Source organism: Perna viridis, chromosome 5, assembly GCF_037379345.1.
Source record: "Perna viridis isolate PV_CMFRI_1.1 ecotype Kerala chromosome 5, ASM3737934v1, whole genome shotgun sequence".
Taxonomy (NCBI): domain Eukaryota; kingdom Metazoa; phylum Mollusca; class Bivalvia; order Mytilida; family Mytilidae; genus Perna; species Perna viridis.
The window spans coordinates 25,835,057-25,841,245 of record NC_142449.1 but is presented as its reverse complement, the minus strand read 5'-3'; the positions used below and the strand labels follow the sequence as shown (position 1 = coordinate 25,841,245).

The 6,189-nt window shown below is 32.2% G+C and overlaps 1 protein-coding gene and 1 long non-coding RNA gene across 3 annotated transcripts in view; one reads left to right on the top strand and one right to left on the bottom strand.

The window, feature by feature from the left end:
* Nucleotides 1–297: 297 nt before the first annotated feature.
* On the bottom strand, nt 298–4,428 carry LOC148616839 (uncharacterized). Its single transcript, XR_015922308.1, has 3 exons — nt 4,304–4,428; nt 3,548–3,780; nt 298–683 (listed from the first exon to the last, which is right to left on the bottom strand). It is a non-coding gene; the product is annotated as an uncharacterized LOC148616839 (long non-coding RNA).
* A 1,238-nt stretch (nt 4,429–5,666) lies between these two features.
* LOC148616838 (uncharacterized) overlaps nt 5,667–6,189 on the top strand; it is a 55,432-nt gene continuing 54,909 nt past the window's right edge. For both annotated transcript variants that reach the window (XM_088583951.1, XM_088583952.1), the window contains exon 1: nt 5,667–6,039. The gene's annotated coding sequence lies outside the window, so the exon portion shown is untranslated. The remainder of the gene's footprint in view (nt 6,040–6,189) is intronic.

Here is a 6,189-nt window from a genome sequence, read left to right as displayed (position 1 = left end):
CAGGTCTACACATATTTTTTTTTATTTGGCCCTAGAAATATCTATTACAAAAGAAATTATGTTACATTAACTTGATCTTGAAATTGACATTAATTAATCTTGGCCTGCAAAGAAATGTTTTTTGTATATATACATGTAGTAATAGGGTTGTCTATCCTTCCTTCCATCCAAAAAAACAAATGATTAGAAAGTTATGGTTGGTCGATGTTTTTTTTTTTTTTTTGGGGGGGGGGCAGAAAAGATTTATGTTGGCAGTGACCAGATCTACACATAATTTTTTTTTATTTGGCCCTAGAAACATCTATTACAAAAGAAATTATGTTACATTAACTTGATCTTGAAATTGACATTAATTAATCTTGGCCTGCAAAGAAATGTTTTTTGTATATATACATGTAGTGATAGGGTTGTCTATCATTCCTTCTGTCCATACTCTCTTTCTTCTGTTACACAGAGGGTCACCCATCTATTCTCCATTACTCCTATTACACTGCTGAATGGTATTTAATGAAACCAAATAAATCAGATTTGCCAGTCAATCTTTTATTTAAAAAAGAACATGCTGTCTTTCTCTTTCCACTCAATAAAATTATATTCTAAAGTAGAGCAATTTATATTCTCAAACACTTAGTCTTTGCTCATAATGTTGTAAAATTTTACCACAAATTGTTTTCCATTTTTTCCTGAAAAAAAAAATCAGTTTTTGTATAAATCATTAAGATTCCAGTTTTTTTTTCACATAAATTGTTGATTAACTTGGTAATATTGCTGATTTTTTTGGTGATTTTCAAAGTTCAACATGATATTTTCAGAATATAAAGCAAACTTAAAGTACCTTATTATAATACCTGCTGTTTAGGTTACAGACCACCAATTCAACCAATGAGCATTTGGAACGTACGCAAAAATAGTCCTACGCAGAAATTACCCCTGTTCCTCATAGTGCTGTGAAAAAAGTTCTCATCTTATTTAAAAAATTTAAACAGTTTCTGAAAGGAAAAACATTTCTGTACATTTTATAGGTGCATTTTGCTTCTTGTGATGTGAAGCCTAATCTCCATAATGATTTTTAAATATACCCCTATCTTGTGAAAACACTGGGATTTCCCATGCTATTTATAGACCCTTCACTTCCAGTGACCAGTACTGCACTGCAAGTCTGCTAACCCCACATGCCATTCTGAGGATTGTGAGCTGACATATGTAGAATCATGCTGATATATAGTCCTCTGCAGGTTAAAGTTAAGGTAAAGTCCAGAGAAGCCATTGAATATTGTGAAATTAGCATAGAAGCCTATGGAAAGTGGAATTAGTGGTTTTTAGCCTAATTTATGAATTGTTTTGAAAAAGATTTGTAATAGAGTTACTTCCCTTAGAACCATAATGTTTTCATAAAGTTGAAAAAATATATTGTGGTGTAATGGTATGGTGTTATTGTCTACATCCTTGTCTAAATAATCAGCACTCATAGACACTTAATTTTTGAATTTGTTCAATGACTTGTATACATGTTATTGAATGTATGTATAGGCATGAAAATTAAAAGATTAAACAAAGGATTTCTTTCATGGACACTAAGATTTTGCTTGAAAACTAGTGTATGAATATTCACATAGTGTTAACTCTCCTGCCTTTGACATGAGCCTCACAATATTGCATCACAAACAATCTCCTGCTTTATGTCCATATCAAGGCGGGAGTTTAAGATCTTTTCTCTAAACGTTTGGCTTAAAAAATTGTAATTAATGAATAATCTATTTCAGTTTTTTCAAAAACAAATTGATCTGGAACTTAACATTAAGACAATTACTATCATTATATTACCTTGCGTAAGGTCAAATTCGATATATTAAACGAAACTGAAATTTACGGATTAAAGTTGCATTGAATTCGATATGTCAAAAAACAATAATTAAAAAAATCTCCTACTTTGAAAACAAATATTGCAAGAGTGATCTCCTGCTTTAGAGGTTTAGAAGGTTAACACCTATGATAATCATGATATTACAGCACAGATACCTTTTCTTTTGAAAATTTTTTGAAATTTTGAAATTCATAAAACACCAAGACTTCATTCCTTGTATTGCACATGGTAGAACTTCTTGGTGCTGGATTTGGCATTCTATTTTAATTCTTTTGGATTTGATAATTTATTACATACAATTTTTAGGGGATATTTAGACCTTCCTTCAAATTGGATTGTTATGCTGCTGATGAAAGAGTAATCAAGGAAACCAAGGTTGTAGTGGAAATTAAAAGAATGTAATCCAGGAAGAAAGACCAGACATGGAAGAGTAATCAAGGGAACCAAGATTCTTGCAGAAATCAAAAGAATGTAATATCAGGAACAAAGACCAGACATGAAAGAGTAATCAAGGGAACCAAGATTGTAGTGGAAATCAAAAGAATGTAATTCAGGAAGAAAGACCAGACATGGAAGAGTAATCAAGGGAACCAAGATTGTAGTGGAAATCAAAAGAATGTAATTCAGGAAGAAAGACCAGACATGGAAGAGTAATCAAGGGAACCAAGATTGTAGTGGAAATCAAAAGAATGTAATTCAGGAAGAAAGACCAGACATGGAAGAGTAATCAAGGGAACCAAGATTGTAGTGGAAATCAAAAGAATGTAATCCAGGAAGAAAGACCAGACATGGAAGAGTAATCAAGGGAACCAAGATTGTAGTGGAATCAAAAGAATGTAATCCAGGAACAAAGACAAGACATGGAAAACAGACACTCACAACAAATAACATAAAATAACCAAAACAGTACATACAAAGTAACAAAAGTAAATGAGTAATTTGGACTCCACTAAAAACTGAGAGCACGGACTAGGTGCACCGGTAGGGTAAGCGTCCTCTGCTTTTCTAGTAACACCTGTTGAGTTGCTCATAAAAAGTCAAGTCCAGGGTAGATGAAAGAGGAAGGACAAACTATTACATGTTTAATAAATCAGTTCTCATGGTGCAGATGGATACACCTTAACAATCCACAAGTTCATGATGAAGACCATAAAACTTCTGTAGTGATGACTTTAATCTTGCAGCAACTGAACCTTGTTCTAAAAGCCTAATTGTAAGAAGTCTAGCATGGTACAAAAAGTCTGTGTAGTTACAACAAGTTACAGTTACTCCTTGAACATGTGTACAGCATATAAAATTTGCAATATTATATAATAGGTAATTTTTTTTGGGAATGGCAAGTTCTCCATGCTAATATTGAATAGTGGTATTTACCAGAGTTTTTGCCAATTTAAGGGAAAGAATGGTTATTAGTTTAGGGATGTGTACCAAAAAGAGTTGTATGTAAGTTTGATAAAGTAATAGAATTGCTCATAATACTGATTGTCGAGTTTTAGAAAAATATTCCCTTCAATTTTTTTTTACTGCAGGTCGCTATATATCCAGTCATTGTTTTTCTATTTTCTGACTTCTCAACTGCCTTTATTAAATTTATTGGATCTCAATTCATTTATGTGAAATACTGAATGGAATTCACACTGTTAATTAACACTAGTAAATTACTACTCAAAGCAATTGACTTACTGTAAACCAATTTGTTTTTATGGATGTCTATTTTCCCCTGTTAGGATATCAATTCAATGTTGTGGCTACAGTATTTAAATTATAATTTTGCAACCACTGTATTCCATAAAATGGAGTTTAGTCACATCAATTTATTTTGTGTTTTCCTTCCTTTCTTTCTAATGAAGCAGAATGAATCGCTCATGAAATCTTTTCATTTACAATATCATCCTCTGCATAATTCTTAGATCAACCTGTAATTAAAAAGTTAAAAATGTACAGTTAAGAGGAGAACAGTGGACATATACACTTGTTTTTATACCCCATGATATGTAGTGGGAGGTATTATTTGATACCCTCTGCAAAATTTCATGTCTGCCTGTCAGTCCCCCAATGGTTTCCAGATGATAACTTGAGAATGGTCCAATAAATTTTTTTGAAACTTTGCACAGCTGTTTAGAACCATAAAACGCAGGTCAAGTTTAATTTTCAAAATCCACAATGTAGTTTTTGAGTAACACCATTTTGAACATCTTTTTTTTCTCCATTATTTGGCGGGATATCATTTAATATTCCATTGATGCCTTATTTTTATAAATTTCAACATTGTCTTATAATGATGGTAAACTAACCTAAGGATTATAGTATTTTTACTGTATACTCTTTCAGATGAAGAATCTGATCACTGTTCATGTAGAAAGGCCATTTGGGATGATGTAATTCTGACAATTGAACAGAGATGTCCTTTGGAGTAGAGTACAAGAAAAGTAAGCCTACCTGGTAGTTGATTTTTATGAATGGATTAAGTAATACAGCAACTCGTCTGTCTATATATCTGTACAGACATCCACCAATCTGTCCATATGTCCAGACATCTACCAATCTATCTATTTCTCCTTCTGTCTACATGTCTTACAATAAATAAGTAACACTCTTTAATGGGTATTAATTTTAGCTCCCCTGGACCACAGGTTCATGTGAGCTATTGTCATCTATTTATGTCAATTGTTGAATGATCCTTATGATAAGGCCTACAAATATTCCTATAGGGTCCAGGCAGTGTGAAGCCTCCTTATTGGAGTTATTGCCCTTGAAAATCCAAACATGATGAAATTTGTGGTGTTAAGCTTATAAATTAAAAACCCTTATAGATAGAAATATACCTTCAATTGATGAAATAATTCTTACAGCAAGGCCTACTTTAATTCTCAAGAATTTGAGTTGTATGACAATTCCTTAATAGAGTTATTGCCTTTGACAGGTAAAAAGGACTATTTTTTCTAGATGAGTGAATCAGACTCTCTAGAGCCTCTAGTTTTGAATACCATGTTTGTCAGCATGGTATGCAGATTGCTGTAGATTTTAGTTGTTTCCTAATTCATATTTTTATTGTAAGTGGGCTTTTAAAAACTAAAAAAAGGGAAATAGGCATGTTTTGTGCTTGAGGGCAGGGGTTTGCTTTTATTTAAATATTCACTACTATTCGTAATGACCATTTTATTGTTCGATAGCAGAAATGTGGAATTTAATAAAAAATGTTTTCATGTATGTATGTATGGATGTATGATTGGATGTATGTATGTATGTATGTATGTATGGATGTATGTATGTATGTATGTATGTAGCAAGTATTTCAGGCAGTAATTATTGAAAAACTCATATAAAAAAGTCAACCTTTGCCATTTTTGAAAGCCTCTTTTACATTCAAAAGTACTCATAAAAATACAATATAAATTGTTTGTTCTCATGGGCTGTTTAATAAATTCTTATAATAGGAAATAATATCTGTGAGATTGGCTCAAAGTTGTCAGTAATAATTTGCTTCATGCTGTGTCAAAAATTAGCAGGAACAGTTTGTCGAGGACCAAGAGAGAGATAATTGCACAGAATTCCTTTTATGAAGAAAATCAATGATGGACTAGAACCAATTCATCTTTTAATTATCACAAATTCATTATGGGTAATAGAAATCACAAATATTCATAATTCATTTATCATACAGAAAACAGGCATTGATTAATTGGAAAAGAGTACCTAAAACATTGAATATATGAAATATTCCTTTACGGAATAAACTTGGGTTTTGTGTTTTAAGAGTTTTATTGATCCTGGACAGCATTACTTTATATGTGACTTGCTATAACAAACTACCATGACAAATAATTCTTTATTTTGTGCCATTGGCCTATGAAAGAATGACTTTACTGCATCAGGATAGTTTCGATAATTTGTTCTTGCATCAGTCAATACTCTATTGATTTGTGGAAAGCTTGTTGGATTTTTGATAGTTAATATTGTGTTATAGAAATGGTCTGATGGTTTTCCAGGCACAGATAGTTCATAGAGCTTAGATGTGGAGAAGAAGGCATGATTTTATGACAAAGCTGCGGAAACTAGCTAGAAACATGATTCTATTCTGCGGGGGAGAGATCAGCCAATAAAATTGTCTGTCTTTACATTGTTCAGTTATATTAGTAGTAGAAGTCTGAGAACTTTGGAGGATATCTTCAGTGGTAAGTTGGGAACTACATTTTCAAAAATGTTTCTGTTGTTATAATTTAATTTTGATTATCAAAATATGTAGTCATGGTTGTGTATAGGGTATGTAAGTCTCGTCACGTGACACCGTGGTTTCGTAAGAATGGGTCCTAGTCTACCATTCA